The 22,536-nt window shown below is 42.1% G+C and overlaps 1 protein-coding gene across 9 annotated transcripts in view; it reads left to right on the top strand.

Annotated features, from left to right (window-relative positions):
• tanc2b (tetratricopeptide repeat, ankyrin repeat and coiled-coil containing 2b) overlaps positions 1-22,536 on the top strand; it is a 245,556-nt gene that overhangs the window by 77,539 nt on the left and 145,481 nt on the right. Inside the window, exon 1 of one of the 9 annotated variants that reach the window (XM_070545733.1) lies at positions 19,256-19,563. The exons of the other annotated variants lie outside the window; for them this stretch is intronic. The gene's annotated coding sequence lies outside the window, so the exon portion shown is untranslated. Of the gene's footprint in view, positions 1-19,255; positions 19,564-22,536 lie in introns of those variants that run through there. 9 annotated transcript variants of the gene reach the window in all.

Genomic DNA, 22,536 nt, shown 5'->3' with positions numbered 1-22,536 from the left:
ATATAAATCTCACAACAAGCAGTAACACTTTACGGCAATCAATGTTTTCACCTTAGGACAGATGAGCTATACCTGGTTAGCATTTAACTGCAACATGTTCGTTCATCATAGTGCAGCCTCAGAAAAAAACATTTATCTCATGCTGCTAAAACACGAGTCATCATCAGGAGTTTTCTGAGGAGCTCAGAGACAAATAAGGATTCAAATAGGATGCAGACCTAACATCCTGTTGTGCTTCACCCAGCACTCTGAATCCCTGTTTAGGTTTGCCGACATGCTACAGCCTTTCCCTGGACAGCCTTTGATTGCTCTTAAGATCTTGGTCATATTATTTACTAGAAACGGTTAGATTCCACCTTCTCAGTGGCCTATTGGTAAAGTGTTTGCCCTGAGACTAGGAGATCAGGGTTCAAATCCTGGCCGGGTCATACCAAAGACTGTGGGTGTTTCTCAATGCCAAGGAACCATGCCTTGATGTTTTGGCCCCGCCCCGGTTGCCTAGGAGATTCGTCATCGGAAACTGCCAAGACGTGTTCCAGTGTTCATGTTCGTGTTCTACCGAGGCGTGTGTTCTCCGTTTGTTAGCCATTTAGTTAGCTGAGCGAGGATACACGGGAGGTGTCTTGTAGCCTAGCCTTGGTCAAATATTACCCAGAGTACACCATGGTGTTTTCAAAAGGACAGCGGATCAGAAGCTGGCAGCTACTTCGGGGACAATTTTCAAGTTTAAAATTAAAACAACTCATTTAAAATGCTTTTTTTTTTAGATCCGAAGAAGTTATTTATTGTTGGTTAGTTGCTTAGTAGTTGCAGCTTCGGTGGCTAGCGGGTAGTAACTCACTTATATTTTTAATTTAATAAACATATACACAATTTAAAAAGTAAAAGGCTTGTTTTATATTTATATTGAAACTAATACGTATGAAATATAACATTATCTCCCGTGCCACTTGACGTTACGTGATCACGGTGGAAGCCACTACCACATGATGCAAGTCTGTTCCATTTAACCGTTTTCTTTGACCAAGAAAGGACAGTTTCCTCATAAGCAAGGCGCCTGGCCTCGCAAGACATTGCCTCGCAAGGCCAGGCGCCTTGACTTTGAGAAACACCCTGTAATTTGGAAAATAGGAAATGTAAAATCCCTGCTTGACACTCAGCTTTATGGGGTTGGATTGGAGGTTAAACCACCAAATAGTTTCCAAGCGCAGCCACTGCTGCAGCTTGCCGTACCCCACGGGGATGAGTCAAATGCAGAGATGAATTTCACTGGTGTGTGATGATGACTAATGGACTTTAACTTGACTTTAACTAAAGTGGCTACCTGACATGTTATTGCTGGAGTCTGCATCTGACATGTTTACTGCATGTTTTAGGTCATGAACACAGCTGACTTGTTTAATCTAGTGATGAACCACTCCTGTAGACACTAATGAAGGCTGAGGAGACCTTTCAGCTGTTACATTCAGGCAGGTGTCTCCAACCTTTTTTGGCCCGTCAGCCACTTTTACACGATGAAAGTACAGGAGAGCTACCGCCATACGATTTATTCATATTGATACTTTTCATGTGCCAATATGCTAACATTAAAAATGCTGTACATCAATATAAAACAATTATAAATAAAATTGTGACATTGTCCAGAACTCTCTACAGCTTTTAAATCAGTTTGGTTTGAATATGTAAAAATATTTTTCTGGTGGAGCTGGAGTCAAAATGCTATTTATGTCAGGAAGGTATGCAAATAAAGAAGCGGACAAACTTACTATCTAGCTTAAAGGGAGACTAGGTGCTTTTTGCACCCCTAGTGTTCATTTGTAGAACCAAAACCTGTGCCATCGCTGTGTGTTTGTCTTTTTTACATCTTAATCTAACAGCTGAGACATCTCCCAGCTTTCCTTATTGTCTAGAGCACATATGTCAGACTCAAGGTCTGGCCCGCGGAGCATTTTTATGTGGCCCGCGAGATAAATATCAAAAATATATTAAAACTGGCCCGCTGGCTGATTTTACCACAAAGACTTCAACTCCCACGATGCTTTGCGGTGTCAGCGCGGAGCCGACGCGCCCCCTCCTTTGTGTTTTTTCCAGCACCTGCTGCCGGTGTCTGCAGCTCCGCTGTCTCGGACAAACTACACTCCTCACTCGGCGCCGAGTTCACTCAGCTATTTTCTGACGTTGAAGCCCAGAAATGGAGATTCTAGCCGCTCAGTAATGTGTTCACAACTGAAAGAGAAAGTTTTCCTACTAACTTCCAGACAGAGCTGATATAACTCCAGCGAACAGCGACACGCTCAAACCAGCACGGCTCTGTGGCTGCTGTGGTTGTGTTTCCTCCACGACACACAACAACGTGGTCAAGCTGCTCAGACATGTTCAGCGGCACAAACCTATGTGAGCACCTGTTGTCATCTAATGTCATTATTATGATGAAGATGAACAAAACAACAGGAGTCTCCTCCTCAGCTCAGGTCAACCCCATGATGCAGGTATCTGGCTGGAACAGGTAAGCATCACAGTAAACCAGTGGAGCAAACTGAGCTTTAAATATGTTGGTTTTATGCTCTTTTTCTGCTCCAAAACATGAAAGTTAACAGGTGAGATGTTGCATTTTCATTTAAGATAAAATTATATTTTTATGTTGTTGTTGGCCCGTGAGAAAAGATTGAAAAGATTTAAAGATTTAAAAGATTTTAAAAATGCTTATTATACCACAAGTAATGAATACCACTGATGCCTTTTATTTAAAACTGACTTGCTCGTGTGTAATTTGGTTATTCCACATTCAGTGTTAATGCAGAAATAAGTTTGTTTCCAAATTTAAAGGTTCAAAATTGCATATATGTTGATAAAGAAAATGTGCAAATTTGCCGTCGCTTTTTCAAAAAATATTAAGTTTGGCCCTCGACTCCGTCCCAGAGTTTCATTTCGGCCCCGTGTGAGTTTGACACCCCTGGTCTAGAGGGATGATTCATCACTAAATTAAACTTCCTTCCAACCAACCATCCATCCATCCATCCATCCTTCCTTCCTTCCTTCCTTCCTTCCTTCCTTCCTTCCTTCCTTCCTTCCTTCCTTCCTTCCTTCCATCCATCCATCCATCCATCCATCCATCCATCCATCCATCCATCCATCCTTCCTACCATCCTTCCTTCCTTCCTTCCTTCCTTCCTTCCTTCCTATAGCACCTTCACATGGCCCAAGGACCAAACAAAGCGCTGCACAGCAGAAATAAACATACAAAAAAAAAAACATATAAAACCATTTAAAAACCAACAAAACATGCAGATAAAATCTAGGTGGGGCAGCAAAAAGTGCTAAGCCATCCGTTAATGGGACTCTTCTTGAATAAAAGCTAAAGAATAAAAGCAAGGCGTGGTGGCCTGTTTATATATATATATAGGTTGCTCATTCAAGAGCCTCGGCCCCAGCACCGAGAAAGCACGACCCCCTCGAGATTGTAGTCTGTGTTTAGGAACGACCAACAGTCCTTGTTGTGCTGACCGAAGGTTCCTTGCGGGAACATAAGGATGGATCAGATCTGCCAGATAACGTGGAGCCAACTCATTTAAACATTTAAAAACAAACACCAGAACTTTAAACAAAATTTTAAAAGAGACTGGAAGCCAGTGTAGGGATGCCAAGACAGGCGTGATGTGTTCATGATCTAAAACATGAAGGAAACGTGCTGTAAGTGAACAGCAGTGCCAGGTATGTGAGCGCCAACCGACCGGACTGGCAACTGTGAAGTTGCAAATGTGATATTCTGGCCACAGGGGGCGATAGGGGCTGGGTGGCCTTTCATTTACCCTTTAAAGGGTCACTTTAGCACATACTGGCTCAAGAAAATGATATGAAAATATGAAACATTTACAAAGTATCCCTTTAACAGTAAAATGTACTGTTTTTTTAAAGCAAGCTGATGGTGGAAAACGAAAATCATTTTTATCTGAGTCTCTTCATGAAAGGATGAGATGCTTGATAATTTTATTAGTTTTATTCTGCTCCAGAAGCTCCACACAATTGTTATAAATATTGAACACAGAGCCTGTGAAATCTACCCTTTCCTATTGGTAAATAATGTAATAAGAATCAAATATTCAAAACTCCACTCATGTTCATCCAATTTTCGGTCAAACGTACAAGCAGCCATGTGAAATGGGCTGAGTTTGAATCTCAGTAATTCAGTGACACAAATTGCTAACTAGTACTACTAAATACAGTGCTGCAATGTTTAAACACATAGAACCCACAGAAATCTTTTATTAGCTTTCTATTGCCAATGGTAATTAGCATGGTCTCGGAGCAGAACAATGACTTGTAACTGGAACACAGCTAAGGCGGGTGGGGAATCATTTCCGGATTCAAGATCTGGCTTCTGAGGTAACCATGCACGTGTGCGCACACACACACACACACACACACACACACACACACACACACACACACACACACACACACACACACACACACACACACACACACACAGATTATTTATGTTCTAATGGTTTAATCAGATATGATTTATTAAAGGGACACTAGGCAGTTTTGGCTTGCTTTTAGCACCCCCTAGTGTTCAGTTAGTGAAAGCAAAAGTTAAACTTATCTCCTTGCTGTATGTTTGTCTTTTTCACACCTTTACGGACTTTTGAATTTTTATGCTCGCGATTGCCCCCTCAGGCCAAAAGCGTAACGGCAGCTTCAATAGTAGGCTCGTGCACGAGGTGCGCATGCTGTACGTGCACACTCCTTAACGAAAATAACAGCTGAGACAGTCAGCTCCGTGTGTGTGTGTGTGTGTGTGTGTGTGTGTGTGTGTGTGTGTGTGTGTGTGTGTGTGTGTGTGTGTGTGTGGCCCGGAGGACAGAGGACAGGAGAATGCGCAGCTAATTAATTAAATAATTTGGTTCTGTACGTTTATCTTCAGCACAGCCGACAAAGGTTTATGATGGGTCAGTCCTGCATGCTCAGACCATTCCCTTCCCTTGCTTGAAAAATTGTTCCAAAATGAAAGTTGAACCCACATCTTTTTTATCTGTGAATTCAATGCCATTCGGCGAGTCTCAAATAAAAATTTGGGCATCTTACTGTAAAAAAATATACTATTAATGTAAAAAATAAACACTAAATCTATTTTGTTCACATCTAGACTCGAACCCGGATCTTCCGCATGAAAATCCATCGTCTTACTAAGTGAACTAAAGCACCCATAACGTTTTCTTTATCTGTAGCTTTTATATCCTTGATGACAGCTGAATCAACGTTCAAAGAACGGTTCGGAGCAAAAATGGCTATTTTGTTGCTAATTTGCAGGAAATATCTTGAAGCAAGTAGCTAAGGGTCCTCAGAAATGTAGCTAGGTTCATCACTAGGCGTTAGGAACAGCGACAAAGTCGCTGAGTTGGCACTACCTCACTCTCTGCGGCTAAAGCTACTGATAGCAAATGCTACAGGCTATGCCTGAGCGTGAATGCGCATGAAGCAGCCTGCTCGACCCTAGCAGCTTTCTTTGTTTGTGATTTTACAGAAAAACCGAGATAAACAGGCAATCACAGTAAAAATGCCGGGGCTCATTCTACAGGGCCAGGGCATTGCAGGAGAATGTGTGAAGAATAAATTTATTATTTCTATACTTGTTTTGGCTGTCAAACTTCCATAATACCCCTTTAATCTGACTGTGTTATGATCTAAAACATGCAGGAAACGGGCTGAAAGCAAACTGCAGTGCCAGGCATGTCAGCTCCACTTTTATCAAGTGCAACAGGGACCAGACCAGCACTCTGAAGTTGCAAGTGCGATATTTTGGCCACAGAGGGTGGTAGGGCTCTGAGTGATGTAGAGTTTGAGAATTGAGTGCTTTAAGAGCTCAATATGTATATTACCTCTACTTATGACCAATAAGCTGTGACACTCTATCTAAATATAGAATATCAACTTGCTTGGTCTTTACTGTGTTAATCAGAAGATTCTAGTATTCTTTATTTATTCGCTCGTTTTGATTCAGAAAAGAGTCAGGTTTTGTCATGAACTGAACTAGAAGGACCCGTGATGACACCAAACACAGTAATGCACCTTTAAAAGTCTATATTAGATGTGGCGTTACCCGAGGAGGGCGAGACAGGGTCGGAGAGAAGGCGTGGGTCAAAAACCAGAACGAGGTGAAACATGTAAATGGAGCAGGCTAGGGAAGAGGTCAAAGACAGGCGAGGGTCGTGATGGCAGGCAGAGTCGTAGGCAGGGGTCAGGCGTGAAAACGAGGTCCGGAGGCTGTGATCAGTCAAGGTGAAAGGCTGGAAGATCTACTGGCGAAGAGCGTTCAATAATCTGGCAGGGAATTGGTGGCTGGCTGGTGAATATATAGCAGTGGAAGCAGGTGTGTGTGATGAGCTGATGACAGGGTGCAAGTGATGGTAATTAAGTGGCTGAGGGCTTGATTGAGGAGGCAGCAGAGGCAGAGGAGGGTGTGAGCCTGGGAGTCATGACCGGTTTATAAAAGTAAGAATTTATTTTACAAACAATTAAAACATGACAGGTTAACTAACATTTACTGTGATGGATGGAACTAGATGTGATGTATGAAACCTATGTGTGAATGCAATGTTATCAGAACTTCTGTATCTAGAGGAGCTGAGTTCTGGATGTAAAAGAATTTGGTTTGCGTTAAGCTATGAAGTTTATTATTATCAAAAACACATCAGACGCAATCCGTCATGTCTACATACCCACTCGAAGACCCTCGTGATAGATCCGGAATGTCGAAGTCCTCGGACTTCCAGGCACCGAGGTCCGTAGAAGAAACTGTGGAACTACTAGACCGGTCTTATAGTTGTCTCCAGGTCACAACACACGGATGGAACCGCGCGTCTGGCGGACTCTTAAGGAGTCTAAACAATATCAGCTTGTTTTGCAGGAACTGTTTGCTGTATCAGCTTCGCAGGTGCAAAAAGATTTTGACGACGTGTCAAAAGCTTTGATGGTTAAAGAGGTTTTGCTTCAGATGGCCGGTCTGAAGCTTTTCTCAAGAACTGATGAATCACCAGAGTGATCCAGTTTTAATGTTCTCATGTTATGATTTGTGTAGCCAACCAGAGGTTGACAAGTTGAGGAATATTACCAAGACAACTCAGAAACACGCCTTCTTTTATCCGGATATTCTGATCTGGGGTAAAGGGTTATCTATGTGTCACGCGTTTAACTTAACTTTACTTTGTCCTTGTGTGAGTGCAAATGGTGATGAACTTGTCATATCAACATGCTGAAACATAATTCAATCAATGTAATCATAACATAAGATTCATTTCAAACTTCAATCATTGAGCACAGATTAATGAAAACATTTCATTTTACTACAATTATTATAAGTAGCAATAAACAAATGTTTATTTAATGATTATCTAGCTTATAAGTTTTAGAAGTTAATATTTAATTTAGGAAATCATTCTTTGATTAGCAACTAATCCGAGCTGCGAGTGTTCCTTAATTGGAGGCATGAAGAATCCAGTAGGACCATAAGGATGGACCTTTAGGAGAGAACATCATTGTTGACAATTCGTTATCACGTGTTCAGAGCTGTAGAGAGGCTCTGAGCTCCAGCTGATGGGATGAAGGCAGGCCAATTTAAAGGGAACACATGCAGTCTCGTGTCTCCATTTTGACCAGATGTTGAATGGTCAAACTGTACCTAAAAACCGACCATTGCTGGATGTTACAGTGACATTTCATTTACCCTGTCATTGCAAAAAAAAAAAGGCAGGCAAGAGGTCATACACGAGGAGGCAGATATTTGAATACTTGCAGTTGGATTAGGCAGGTCTCGGTGGTCAATATCCAGAAAACAGATCAGGTATCCGTGAGGCAGAGAGGCAAACAGGATCCAGGAAGGGTAGAGCAAGAGGCGAGGTCAGGGGCATAAACTTGGTCAGAACAGACAGGAACAGGAACATGAACTTGGTCTTGGTTAGATGGCTGGATATCTGTAGCAGAGAAGCACACAAGATAATCTGGCAGAGAGGACAGGGAGGTGGAGGGTTTAAATAGTGAGGGGAGCAGGTGGAGATAATCAGGTTAGATACAGGTGAGCATGATGATCCAAATGAGTGCAGGTCCCAGAGAAGAGCAGCATTACAGTACCTCCCCCTCAAGGGACGGCACCCAAAGGACCACCAGGAAATCCAGGGCGACCCTGGTGGAAAGCCCGGATGAGGGACTTGTCCAGGATGTGGCGAGCAGGAACCCAGGAGCGCTCCTCAGGACCATACCCCTCCCAGTCCACCAGGTACTGCACACCACGGCCCCATCGACGAGAACGAAGAAGGCGTTGCACCGTGTGGACCGGACCCCCAGCCAGAAAATGGGCGGGAGGAGGGGGCCTGGAGGAGGGCACAAGACGGGAGGCACAGACAGGTTTGACCTTAGACACATTAAATGTGGGGCATTCCCTCAGGGGTCCCGGTAGGTGAAGGCGAACCGTTGCAGGGTTGTTCACTTTGGAGACGGGGAAGGGGCCAATGAAGCGAGGAGCCAACTTGCGGCACTCAACCCGAAGAGGGAGGTCCTTCATAGACAACCACACCCGCTGCCCCACCTGGTACGCTGGTGCGGAAGACCTATGTCGATCAGCAGACCTGGTATAACGGTGAGCATGATGATCGAAATAAGTGCAGGTCCCAGAGAAGAGCAGCATTACAGGTTCAAGAAAATATTTTTTAAACTTAAAAGAGTTTTATAGTTTGCCTTTAAGTAAAAGAAATAAAAAGTATATTTTCATATTCCTCTGATACATACATTTCCCCCTCCTTGGATAAAAAAAGGTAAATTTGTGTTAAGTTCAGTCTATCACTTAGTATCAGTTAGTCTCTGGGTTCATTTTATTGCATTTTAAATTGTGGCCGTGTTAGTTTCTTGATGGTTCCAGTAACTCAGAAAGTCTGAAGGCAGCAGCTGTTTGACAGGAATCAAATTGGTCCCCCTAATTACAGGAGTCTAATTGATGGCTCATTCTCCACAGTGGTTGAGAGATCTAATTAGAGATCATCAGATTAGAAAACATGCTTTGAGCTTTGAGGCACGAGCAAGAAGTGACACAGCAGCCTGGCCTAATGCAGTCTAAATGCAGTTAGAGTTGGGCTCTAGACTGCACTGTTAGCCCTGCTGCTCTGGCTCATTCCTGTTAAACTATTAATAAACAGTGTCATAAATGCTGCTTTTTCATGGAAACAATGTTAGTTTGCTAAACTAGAAATTACTTGTCAGTGTTGTGATGTGTGGTCTTTTTAAACTGATACGTTGAATTTGCAGCTTCCCATGTACGCCAGAAAAATGTCTGATTTCATTAGATGGCGTTCATGTATGAGCAGAACAGCTCATTGTTGGCGTTCCTCTTAGGCCCTGTCCACACGTAGCCAGGTAGCTCCCAAAACGAAGATATTTTTCTACGATTCGGCCTGTCATCCACACGAAAACACAGATTTAGGCAACAAAAGCAAATCTTTTTTAAAACTCTGGCCAAATTGAAGATTTGCATTTTCTCAGTTTTAAACTTTTCTGTGGACAAAAATAACTAGTTTTAGGTTTCACAAAATTACTTTCTGCGACAAAAAAGTGGTGTGGACGCTACTTTGTGGAAGGGCAGATATTCGTTTTATTTTTTTTAATCGAGCTGTGGATGAGGCCTTAATATCTTGAACACTCCGTATTCTTTCATCACAGATAATAAGATAAGACATTTCCTCATCTAGAATATTAATGACTTAATTTATGTGCAATCTATTCAGTAAACTTTAATCTAAAAGTCAACAGTTATATTAATTCATCATTTTCATTTCTTTTTTCATTCATTATTTAGTTCATTTTAGTATTAGCTTTTCTATTTATGACAGTCTGCTGAGTTGGTGGTGTATTTTTTTAATCTAATAAATGCAGAATTGTAAAAGATTTACACACACACACACACACACACACACACACACACACACACACACACACACACACACACACACACATTTATTTGTTGCTGGTCACATTCAGAGCACACCTGTGCAATATCCATTATACATTAGTGTTTGCATTAAATGCATAGAAATGAATTGTTTCGCCCTGTCGAATGTTATTAGTTAGATGTGGAGGCAGCAGCTCAACATGAGCTTACTCTGGCTGATCTCCACAGAGCGACAGATTGGCTCCTACTGCTCCACAGAATGTTCTCTTCCTTCCTGTATTAATGAACCAAAGGAAACATGAATGAATGGGTTTCAGTGAACCAGAACCTGTTAACAGAACATTTGTTGCACCTACAGAGGGTTAGCATACTTAATACAGGCCTTTATTTGCTTCATTCATAACAGATTTTATTTGATTGTTGACCCAAAAATGGATTAAAAAAATCATTAGTGCTTAATTCAAAAACCTATAAACCATTATTGTATTTTGAACTGATGTCAGTTTTTCCAATAGACCCATAAGTAGCTGTTTAGCTGTGTTTCCATTACAGGAGTTCCTGGAAATTTCTGGGAGGGAGAAAATCAACTGGGAGATACAATGGCTCTGTCCTCTCAGCTGCTGTGTCTCCATACAAAGTCAACCCTTTCAGGACTTTTCTAAAGACTAGTTTATACTTCATCGTAGGGCCAGACGATATGGCCTAAAATCAATATCACGATATATTGAGGATTTCACCTCTATAACAATAAATGGATAATAATTACAGGTATTGGCAGAAACAAAAGTTGTCCACTAGGAAAAAAAGACATATTGCTTACATTACAGTATATCACAGTACATGATAAGATAATCACTCTTACGGATTTCTGAAAAATTATAAATAATCTCTGAAAGGGGAAAACTCTGGAACGCTACTTTAAAGGGACATGAATGTTGCCAACCTGCACACATCTTTTCATTATTATATTATCAAATTTAATGACATGGGAAAAAGATCTCGATAAGAGTCAGAAATTTCGATAACGATACATTTTCGATTTATTGCCCAGCCCTACTTCATTGGCAAGTTTGTACTCACATGCACATGTATTGATGGATACGTCTTCCTCTGGGGCAGCAACATCCCGCCCAACCAACAGCTGTGACTGGCCCCCCCAAACCAATAGAGCCCTGCAATTGGCAAGACACAACACTGCTTGGGCCTGCTGAGGCTCCTGCTACATTCTGCCTAGTTTTCTTGGCTAAGTTTTTGCTAAAATGGTTGACAAAAAACTGTGATGTAAGACTTAGATTGTTCATCAGTCAGAAACAATGACACATCAATGTTAGAGCCTTTGGTTTAGTGCAGGTTGGTTAAACAGCTAACATTGAGTTTCAGGATTGGTATGAAGCATGTTCTATGCATGTTAGCCCTGCTAAATAAGAACAACTGACAAATATTTATTACAATGGACACCAATGGGATGGGCTGATTGTTTCCTTTGAAGCACCCTGTCATGTGAAGGAATTAAAGTCAACTTTAAAAATGTGCTGCCCTCAGATGTGCCTGTTCTTTAATCTGCTTACCAGGCATGTCTGAAATGGATTATTTAAAACATGACTAAATTAACCCAATGACCAATTGTCTACCTCTGACTTGCAGGTTAGATATTTATCTGAGAATATTCCCACAATGAATCTGCCATCATGGTGCACATCTGTTTAAGGGGAGCTTTGACCTTTTGGTTACTATGAACAACTGTCTAATGTCTTTGACCTTCTTGAGCTTCACCGAATGTGTCATTTAACTTTCGTTCTTCAGCTGACATTCTGAGGGGCCTTCATGGTGTGTTGCCTGAGCAACTGGGCACCAACACAACCTGCCTACCAGAGAAAGAGGTGCTGTATCGGTGATCAATCAGCTATCAGTTGTCCTGCTCATTTTTGTTTCCTTACGAGGGGAAAATGTTTAATCCCTTTTTAGTCATAAGTATACATAGTTTTATTATTAAGGTTTGATGTTTGAAAACCTTGTTTGTATGCAAAGGTTTTATGAGTTATAACAATAATTTGTTATTTTTAGAAATTTTCAAAGCAAAAGCTAGTGGAGGTTTCTTCCTTCCTGGGGTCAGAGACACCAAACCTCATCATTAGACACCTGTGGCCTCAACACTGTGTAACCATGGAAACAGATGTATAGAATAATGAAAGCATGCTGAAGGTCAAAGACCACTTAAACTGCAGAGACACTGTGGAGAGGTTGTGGGGGCTTAGAGACGATGTGCCCAAAGTGTCAGAAGTGGCTTTTCTGATTTCTTTTGGAGTGTGGGAGGCACTTATGGAGTCAGCACTGCGCTTTGGTGGAACCACTTGTTGCTTATACTGCCCTTGTCTTGATCACCTTTACACCCTTACCAAACCACCTTCCTCAGGTCAAACTCAGGAATGTACCCGCCTAAGTATCTCTTCTCAGTACAACAAGTCTGGCTGTTTTTACAATAAAATAGCTCAAAATGTATGGTTTTAGTGGTAATTTATCATATACACAGTTAATTCTAAACCACCATTTTAAATGGAACAGTCATTGTGTAAAATTACTGGGTGCTGTGGTTAAACAAATGGAACGCTATGTAATTTGTGGACATTAACCTGGAATAAAAGATGTTTATGACAGCTGTGCAGCATTCTATTATAAAGACTGCCATCACTAGTGTTTCTTTAAAGCAGCAACTCTTGCTCATATTTAGCAGGTATATGGAAATGTGAGCTGCCCTGCTGGTTAAAGTACATTAAAACATATTAAACCACCTGATTACAATGCCAGTTGCAACTCTTCCATTCCCAATAGCACATACAGTAGTGATGTTACAGGCGCTTAAAAATTGTGAAAGTGTTTTACATTAATCAGTCTCAGACTCAAAGCTGTTATAACCATTATCTTTTTTCTGAGACGCTTCTGCCAGAACCAGAAACCCGCATTGCCAGAGGAAATGAGGTGAAACGCGTGCATATACACACTTACACATATGTGCGTCCATGGATAAATCAATACATCCATCTATTCCTGCATGGATACATACACACATATACGTGTGATACAAATATCACAATACAAAATAATAACTGCTTATTTTGAATTAGGAGTTTGTTAATAATCCGCATAGCCGGTAGTAAGTCGGACCTGTTCCCAGTGAGGGTTGGACTCCGCCAGGGCTGCCCTTTGTCACCGGTTCTGTTCATCACTTTTATGGACAGAATTTCTAGACACAGCCGTGGTGTGGAGTGTGTCGAGTTTGGTGGCAGGAGAATCTCGTCTCTGCTTTTTGCGGATGATGTGGTCCTCCTAGCTTCATCCAGCTCTGACCTTCAGCTCTTGCTGGGTAGGTTCGCGGCCGAATGTGAAGCGGCTGGGATGAGGATCAGCACCTCCAAATCTGAGACCATGGTTCTCGACCGGAAAAGGGTGGCTTGCCACCTCCGGGTCGGGGGAGAGGTCCTACCTCAAGTGGAGGAGTTTAAGTATCTCGGGGTCTTGTTCACGAGTGAGGGTAGGAGGGATCGGGAGATCGACAGGCGGATTGGTTCGGCGTCTGCAGTGATGCGGACGCTGAGCCGATCTGTCGTGGGGAAGAGGGAGCTGAGCCAGAAAGCCAGGCTCTCGATTTACCGGTCGATCTACGTCCCAATCCTCACCTATGGTCATGAGCTTTGGGTAATGACCGAAAGAACGAGATCGCGGATACAAGCGGCCGAAATGAGTTTCCTCCGTAGGGTGGCCGGGCTCAGCCTTAGAGATAGGGTGAGGAGCTCGGACATTCGGGAGGGACTCGGAGTAGAACCGCTGCTCCTCCGGATCGAAAGGAGCCAGTTGAGGTGGTTTGGGCATCTGGTCAGGATGCCTCCTGGACGCCTCCCCGGGGAGGTGTTTCGGGCATGTCCTGCCGGCAGAAGGCCCCCGGGTCGACCCAGGACACGTTGGAGAGGTTACATCTCCAATCTGGTCCGGGAACGCCTTGGGGTCCTGCCGGAGGAGCTGGTGGACAAGGCCGGGGAGAGGATGGCCTGGAGCTCCCTAATTGGGATGCTGCCCCCGCGACCCGGACCCGGATAAGCGGAGGAAGACGAAGACGAAGATGAAGTTTGTTAATAAATGCCAAGAGAACTAAAATAAATTACTTTTCATGCTTCATTTAGGGCTTTGATTTGAATAATAATTGTCTGAAAAAGGACTTAATAAGTCTCAGAACCAACTTCCTTGAACCTACAGACTAATCACAAGCTGCTTGAATCTGTCCAAACACCATACAGTTGGGAGACCTTTATTTTTCACATAATGTACTTTTAACCATGCTGATCAGACAGTGTACACTCATTGCTACCTACAGAATAAAACAATAATATACCTGAGTGTATGATCTGCTGTTAACAGCCGCTCTCACTGCTGCTGATGGTACTCAGCTGTGCTTCCATCCAGTCGTATCAAAATCATCATCATAATCTCAGTAGAGAACATCCTTTTCAGGCTTTTTGCTTTCTGATGTGTGAAAGATGATATGAATCACATCTCAGTTTGTCGAGTCACAAATCTGCCTTCTGCACACTTCAGTTGTAGCTCGATTGACGTTAAAGTCAGTGTTAAAGGGCCTGATGGAGGTCTAAAATCAGCCCTGTAACTTGCCTTCAGCAGGGTATCGAATATCCCACCGACAGTGTCGTTGCCAGTAGTTTGACGGCTGTTCTTGAAATGTTTGAGTGATTTTACTTGCTGTGTTGAAGCAGGGTGACATTTAAATAGAGAGCAGATCAGGATTCTGTTGGAGTGTCTCTCTCATGCAGCTCTTTTGTCACGGGAGCTTTGAATCCCAGTTCTAGCAGTAGGGAGTGGGCAGCATCATGCGTGGGTAAAGAAGCATTGGTATAACCTCTCCTCCATCTCTGATCACAACGTCAATAGTGTGTATTTTTTACTTCTCTCACCTCTACCTCTGCTCACTTCTCCTGCTCTCCTGTGGCATTTTCCTCATTTTCAGATATTTATATCAACTATAAGGAGAAACCGTTGATGCTATGTGATCTTTTTGTCTCCATGCTGGATCGTTATTAGCTTTTCACATCTGGTGACTGTATGAAGGTGACGTAAGGCTGAAGTGTGACTGATTTATAGCAACTCTTGCTTCTCTAATCTATGTACAGTGTTAATTCTCAAGTGGCAGCTTGGTGGTGATTGTGTTGGTCGGGTTGTAAAATCATGAAAGGTGATAACAGGAACATGTCAACTTTAAAAGTGAGATGAGAGTTCTGAGTCCTGTCTAAATGAGATTTTAATAGTGAATGTATAGCATAGAAAAACACCAGAAACACATTCGTGTGTGTATTCAATTTGAACAGATTAGTCATATTATATAATAATAATTGTTGGAGGAAACACTAGTTCCTTTAAGATTACCATTGCACGTTTTCATCTTGTTAATGTGTTCAGCCAAGATGCATGTGTCCCTTTAAGTATCAGTTAACCTCTTCTTTTCTCTTACTCTGGCCTGAGGAACACAGGTGTGCCCAACCCTGGATCTCGAGATCCCTTTTCCAGCATGTTTAATATGTTTTGCTGCTGATTCAGTGGTTGAATCACCTGTTCAGCAGCCCATCAGGTTCTGCAGAGGCATGTTGACCACTGATTCAAATCAAGTTCACACTTGCAAATGCCCGTTTAAAGTTTCCACAGGTCTGTAGTGCTTTGTTGACAGAAGGTCGAAAGGGTTGCAAAGCAGTGTGAAACATGAAAAACCAACGTGAAAATGGAGTGGCCTTATAGGACTTTCACATTTGGCCTGGCCTGGCCTGGCCCGGTTTTGGTAGCGTCAGCTCCCCACATGCGTCAAGGTTTTGTTCACACCATGATGTCTGTGGTTCCCACAGCTTTCTTAGGAAAGTTGTCCTCCTTAGGTTAGTTAGCAAAGGCAGTCGTGAGCAGTGTTGCTTTTGGAAACTCTGATGTGAAGCACACAGCTTTCTACTGTCTCACTTAGAGAGTGCTGCGTTCTCCTCTCACAACAGTCTGTTCTCACACTCCTGTGGCTGGAGCGGTGGTTCCGAGCAGCAGTCGGGGAAGATGTTTCTAGGGTTGGGCATCGAGCATCAATTGGAACCGGTTCCAACTGTGAGTTTTTCCCGTAATCGTTCAAAGTTTTTTATTTCGATTTCTAGTTTCGATTCCTAGAATGCCGACCGGAAGAGGAATCCGCGGCCGATCTCCGTAAAAAATAAACGTGATCTGCAAACTGTGATGAAAGCTTTTCAGAGCTGATCACCCAGCTGTCTGTCAGAAATAAAAACACACGGAGCATCAGCAGTCAGACGCAGCCGCTCACCAACACTCGTGTGTGTGTGTGTGTGAGCGTCAGAAAGCTGAACAATAATCTGTAGAATAATTAAAGTCATCATGCTAGAGAAGCTTCTCTGTGGTGGACCACACCAGCTTCTGTCACAATAAATAATCAATCAATCAATCAATCAATCAATCAATCAAAGATACTTTATTAATCCCAGAGGGAAATTAGCATTTCAGTACACACAATTCAGAGATCAGACATACATGGGCAAGACACATGACAAGAATTGGTGACTGTGGTCATTCGCAACCCTGAGTCGTGCTACCTTAATAGAGATAAGAGGGGTTACATGAGGATTGGTTCAGGTGGAGGGAAAATAAGGCACTCCAGAGTTACCCTCCCCTAGGAGGGCAGCTTTGCTCTGCAAAAAAAAAACACCTCAGACAGATATGCAACAGACTTCAGATAACATAAGTGTCCACTAGGTGGGGTGGCGGGTTGGGACTATCCCCACTTCAGTTCCTGCAGCCACGATAGAAGCAGCACATGTCACCTCAGTGTGGATAGGGGGAGGAGCATTGAGGGTTGGAGGGTTGCAGTGACCCTGGAACGTTTCAGCGGCCTTCCCGCAGTCCCGCCCAGGCTGGGAAAGGAGACAGAGTTGAGTTGCCATAGCGACGGCACATTCCACATATCTTCTGAGGGGGGAGTTTTCTTTGGAGCCTTGCAGGCTCAAGGGCGCCAGATTCCGATTAGAAATTGTTTTGGGGCCAGACAGAGATAATTTCTTCTCTGTCTTACAGTTTGTTGGTCCTCAACCTCTCAAAATCCCAATAATGGACATTAATCTATCCCAATCTGTGCTGATTCGTCCACTCTCTCCTTGATGGCATCCATCTTTTGTGCCAATGAATGAATCTCTGTCAAAGTCCCAAGCTTACGATTCATCTTGACAATTATGTGAGTCTGTGAATTCACAGCGCGGTGCAAACCATCTCCGAGCTCCGCGATTGGTCCAATATTCCTCGGCATCTTGTAAATTTTTCGGTAAGCCAGGTAGCCTCCAAGGCCAATGAGCAGGAAACCTGACACCAACACCACGAATATCCACACATCTTCAGAGTCCTCCACAGACAGTTGAGATAAACAAATCAAGTCCCACTGTTTCCAGGAGTCCATGATGTGTCCAGCTGGGTCTGTCCCGGCAGGGCATTCGGGAGCCCCCTCTCCCGTTCTCATCGTTTTAAAAAATTTTATCAATCGCGTTGACTGACCAACTGACGAGATCCATTTAAGTGAATTTCAGTTTCCAGTTTCCAGAAAAATGCAGAAGCAGCCGTGCACCCAGCACACACAGACAGACAAAGGCCTTGAGGATAAGAAATGGAGGAGAGGAGGAAAAAAGCGTCTGCACCCTCCAAGAGCCGTAATAATAATAATAATAATAATTATCATAATTATAATAATTATAATAATAATAAATCACACACAAAGTTGTGAACATTTAAATTTCTTTTCTGAACAATTTCTGTTGAGAGTTTTAATGTCTAGAATCTGTTTGATCGTTACTGACAGCAGCTACATTTAAGTTTCACTTTCTGTTCTGACTGAATGGATGCTGCAGCATGTAGGTGTAGGTTCTCAGTCATCCTGGACATGATTGTAGTATCTTCATGTTAAAAGGTTGAAAGGATTGTTTCATATTTTATAGATGTCTGCAGCACTGGTGGACCATTCGTGGTTCTAAAGCAACAGAGTTTCTCTAAGGGAGTAGAGTAAAAAATATATCTTGCTAGGCTGGATTATGCCACTCCAGTTAGAGCACTCTGAAGAATGGTAATGGCAATGTTCTGTACCCGAGTTAATAATAAAGTTTAAACTAAGAAGATGTTGTGGAACCTTCTTCATCCCTCGATATAACAATGATCATCTTGAGAGTTTTACCTGAAAACAGCTGGACGTTTCTGGATATGTTGGAGACATTTAGCCTCTCATCCCAGAAGCTTCTTCCAGACTTTGGTTGTGGTCAGAAACAAACACACTGTTTGTGCTGCAAGTCTTTTTCTTTTTTTTCTTGAAAACATGTTTTTGTCTAAATGAAGGTGATGCTATTGTTCATAGAATTAAAATTCATGTTGAAGTTAAGATTATTTCATCAAGTAGGACCAGTGAAGAGCTGGCTCATGTTAAACACGTCATGTCTTGACAGAATCAGAATCAGGAATCGATAGGAACCAGAATCGAAACGAGGAATTGGAATCAGAATCGTTCAAAATCGAATGATGCCCAACCCTACCTATCGCACTCCATCTTTTCCCCACTGGTGAACAAGATGTTTATTTAAAACATCAGACAAAAATAGCATTTTAGACAAAAGCAAAGTAAATTGGCCATTTGGCTGTCCTGGTTTTAAGAAAAGGGTGTTGGCATCAACAGCAGAACACCCATTTTGGTTGTTCACTCAACATGAGACCAAACGTTCAAATGAACAAGGTTCAGTTTCTGGCCATCCATTGATTTCTTTAAAAGGTTAGCTAAAAAGTTTGTTCCATCTTGATTCACATAGTAAAATACCCAAACAAGCAAGGATGTGAACAACATGTTGGTTAAAACCGCTGGAGTCGGACATTTCACTTCAGACCTCCTGGAATTCAGGAGATTGAGATCTGTTGGCTAGATCAACTTTGTGCTGACAACTTGTTTCTCCTGCCCCCAAGTGGCAAAAGAGGAGAGACTTTAAAAATCTTGACTGATCAGTAAGAATTTTTTAATCAATGGTTTTCGATGATCTGTGGCTTTGAAATAGTTAAAACATTCCAGGCTGACTACAGACCAAGACGGAGGACGAGGGAGAGGTTTTGCTGCCATGGAGTGAGAGGAGGAGGCGAATAAGAGTGAAGAGAGAGAGAGAGAGAGAGAGAATGAGAGAGCGAGAGAGCGTGGCTTGTCTGCTGGGTTTGAGGGAATTTGAGTGTGTTGTGTGTGTGTGTGTGCGTGTGTGTGTGTGTGTGTGTGTGTGTGTGTGCGTGTGTGTGTGCGTGTGTGTGTGTGTGTGTGTGTGTGTGTGTAGCTCAGTGAGTGTATGTGTACTGACACCTGGCGCTCGCCCTCTCTCACTGCTCACATTGTGGCGAGCTCTCAGGCTGTCTGGACCGTTCTTTACCTCTCCCTCTTCTCCCTTTTTTATTCCATCCCCCTATCTTTTGTCCTCTCCTCTGCCTTTCTCCCCCGTGTGGTTTTCTGCTCTCTGTTCTCCTACGATCTCCTCCTCTACTGAGCTGCAGGATTTTTATTGACGTGCGCTCGACTGACAAAGGTGAGCGGGATGAATCGGGGCAGGAGGGTGGACGGTCGGCATTGATTTGGTTCTGAATGTGGGGAGTGGTGCGACCCGACAAGAGAACACATGTCTATTCACTCTCTTATGTGTTTCTCTGGATTTAGTGTTTTGCAGCACGTGTCTGTGCAGACCCTGATCTTAAAAAAGCTCTGAATGTGTTTCAGTGTGCCTTTTGAGAGGTGATGGGTTGAGCTGTATGATGTAAGAGTTGATCTGTTCCTGTATTTTTTTTTTCTTTGTTCTTGTCGGGTGTCAGCTGTTAGTGTCAAAGCCACTTGATGATTTGTTTACTCTGCCGTGGCTCCTGTTCTTGGTATCGCCTTGACCCAGGCTGTTGCAGCAATTTGTGTCTTGGCAGCATCATGCCACACCTTAAGCATGAACGCTCCTCGTGTGTGTGTGTGTGTGTGTGTGTGTGTGTGTGTGTGTGTGTGTGTGTGTGTGTGTGTGTGTGTAAGTGTTCACAGAGTGAGATCTAAGATTTGAGGCCATAATGATTAGAGGACAAAGTTGTGTGAAATACAGAAACAAAGTGTGTCATAAATATAAAAATTAATTATTTGGGTGTATTTTGTCAATCTTCATGACTTTAGGTTTATTGGTACCCCTTATTTCTACTGGCTGTTAGCATTTTTAAGTTGGTTTTAGTTCAAACTTGTTTTTTAAATATCAAAATCTGTCTTTGTCTCTTTTGGATTTGATGCTACAGTATTTTTATTCTTGTATGTCTACTTGTTCTTAAAAAGTTCAATTAGATTCTATCCCATTTGGTTAATAAGAGAAGATTTTAGATAATATTTTTTCTCGTGCAAACTCCAACTTCACTTTCTTTTTTTGCTGCTAAATGAAACTCCTAAATGTCCCTTTTCTTGTTGAAGGTTCTCAGTCATCCTGATAATCGCTGTAGGTTCAGATAAGACAACTTTCCTTGAAGACCTTTCTCCTCTCATTTGAGGCCCTTTCTTGTTTTCAGAGCTTCAGCAATGGGAGTCTTGCACATGAGAGATGTGTGGATCGCATTCCTGAAGGTGTGGATTGCTATGGTGTTTAGGGTTGTCACGGTATGAAAATTTAACCTCACGGTTATTGTGACCAAAATTATCACGGTTTTCGGTATTATCGCTGTATTTTTTAAACGGTGTTGCATATGTTCAGAAAGCATTGATAGTCCTGTTCTACACAAACTGAAATAGTTCTGAAAAGGTTTAACAGTGTTTATTAAACCTAAAATAACACAAAGCCTTAGCAAAAGTGCAACTTTTCACAAGTAAAGGAACAAATAGCTTATTTTTCTGGAACATGTTACAGTAGTCAGTGCAGGTTTAAATTATACAAATCCAAACATTCAAAACATAAACAATATGTAAACAAATCAAAGAAACACCACTTGTTTTCTCATATAATTGTTTTCTTCATTATCAAAATGAAAATCTAAAACTCCAGTCCACACTTGACTTGAGCACTGTACAAGTCAACCTTAAAAAAATATGTATTTAAAATAAATATCCACTTTAAACAAATTACTAAAATAACTACTACACTATGTAATCAAATCCAAATGTTCAAGTATAAATGGCATTGAATAAGTAAACAAATCCATGACAAGGAACTAATTGTATATTTCTCTTCATCATCAACAAATAAGATGCTTCATCCAGCAACAGGGTGTCCGTGACACGGTTTAAATGCTGGCAGAGGATGCTGCGGCTGCAGTATATAGTGACTCGTTGCATTCTCCCTCAACCAAAAGTCCTCACGTCATGCATTTCAGCTAAAATGCTAATGTTATCTTACCTTGCACTGGCTGTGGAGACGTGGGTGATCGTCACGCAGATGTGCCATGAGATTTGAAGTGTTGCTGCCTTCTGCAGACACTTGTTTCCTGCACGTTCTGCAAACGGGATAGCAGTCTTCTATTAACTGTCCCTCAGCATTTTTCAGAAATCCCAAATATGCCCATACTTCCGAATAGTCTTCTTTGAGGGCTGATGGATGTCCTGGGCGCTGCCGTCGCCTCCTTCGGCCATTATTTCAGCTTCAAAGTTTTGGTGCCGTTGCAAATTAAAAAGTGCGTGTGCGCGCAGCGGGAACTTCAGCTGAAGCGACGGTGGCTGGTAAGGGTCATCGCGCCGAAACCGCGGCCACGGTAAACCCACCGAGATAATATAGTTTTTTAAAAACTGGACGGTTATTTTTATTGTCAACTTTTTTACCGGGGTTTACCGCTATACCGGTTACCGTGACAACCCTAATGGTGTTATCTAAATCTGATTCAGAGCTGCATTGTTGGTTTTGGAAAGCTGAAACCTCAGACCTCAAAATGACCATTTTGCAGAATGTCTCCAGTTTTTTACATCTTGACTGAGGAGGTCACAGCTGCATTTGTTAGTTACATTCATAGCAAGACACTTCCAGATAAGTAGAGAAGGCACACGATGAAGAATGTTTGCCCTTACATACCTTCAGCCTGTATAAATATTCGCCTTATATGATTAAATAAAAGACTTAAAGAAGTCCTTCACTGAAAAAAAATGTTTTTCATGCAGGCTGAACTGAATCTTCACTTGTCTCCCGATTTGATTCGATGACGATTATTGTGTCAACGATTCAATTCGATTCGATATCCCAATGCATCACGATGCATCACAATTATTTCATATTGATTTGTTTTCATCAATAAATAGAAGATGTCAGATAATAGCTTTTTATTTGTATTTATTTTTTTTAAATCAAAAACGTAATTGACACAACCTGCCATCCCTCAAAAGCTCTCAATTCACAACAGGTTAGGACAAAACATTTTAAACATTTAAGAAGATTTAACAAAGTAAAACAATCTGTTTCCTTGCTCAACACCACACCTCAGGCTGAGGAAAACATGTTTTGCAAAAACTCACAAAATCTAAAAAAGTTCTGAAAACCTACAGGACATATGATTTAATAATGGGT

Source organism: Nothobranchius furzeri, chromosome 16 (assembly GCF_043380555.1).
Source record: "Nothobranchius furzeri strain GRZ-AD chromosome 16, NfurGRZ-RIMD1, whole genome shotgun sequence".
In the NCBI taxonomy this organism is placed as follows: Eukaryota; Metazoa; Chordata; class Actinopteri; order Cyprinodontiformes; family Nothobranchiidae; genus Nothobranchius; species Nothobranchius furzeri.
Note: the sequence above shows the minus strand (reverse complement) of the source record. Positions and strands in the feature narration are given on the sequence as shown.